Source organism: Mya arenaria, chromosome 1 (genome assembly GCF_026914265.1).
Source record: "Mya arenaria isolate MELC-2E11 chromosome 1, ASM2691426v1".
NCBI classification, from domain to species: domain Eukaryota; kingdom Metazoa; phylum Mollusca; class Bivalvia; order Myida; family Myidae; genus Mya; species Mya arenaria.
Window position 1 is genome coordinate 39,030,514 of NC_069122.1, and position 494 is coordinate 39,031,007.

The 494-nt window shown below is 32.4% G+C and overlaps 1 protein-coding gene across 2 annotated transcripts in view; it reads right to left on the reverse strand.

Annotated features, from left to right (window-relative positions):
* Positions 1-75, reverse strand: part of LOC128236585 (low-density lipoprotein receptor-related protein-like) — a 22,032-nt gene extending 21,957 nt beyond the window's left edge. The window contains exon 1 of one of the 2 annotated variants that reach the window (XM_052951557.1): positions 1-75. This exon is cut by the window's left edge and continues 46 nt beyond it. The gene's annotated coding sequence lies outside the window, so the exon portion shown is untranslated. The other variant, XM_052951564.1, reaches the window with a different exon arrangement.
* Between the last annotated feature and the right edge of the window lie 419 nt (positions 76-494).

Consider the following 494-nt stretch of genomic DNA (forward strand, 5'->3'; position numbering starts at 1 on the left):
GTTCACAGTTCACCTTAATATTTTAACTTAATTGTTTGAATTTAAAACGCGCAGATCGAACCCAAACCGTTGTCTGAATGAGCTGATTTCCGCAACCAAGTAAGTATAACAAGCAAAAAACATTTAAAGGAAGCATGCATCTAGCTTTTGCATCCGTATTTCAATGCAGAACTTGAAGCGTATGCAGTATTAATAAGATCTAATGTTCTTAAAAGTTTATTAACACCGGAATTTAAACTGCATTCAATTTTAGATTTAAAAACTTCGGGCCGGCTTTACGAATTTATTTTGTTTCTGATTTAAGTTAAAGCCCATGCAAATTATTGAGAATGTCGTGAGTTGATTCTTAATCTGTTTCACAAATAAAACTAAGTATTTTGTTCATCTGAAGGTATCCCACTCAAAACTGTATAAGAGCAGTCTCAGTAGATGATATGATGATTCCATGTACATTAATATGTAACAAAGCAATAGGAGAAAATATAAGAACCCAT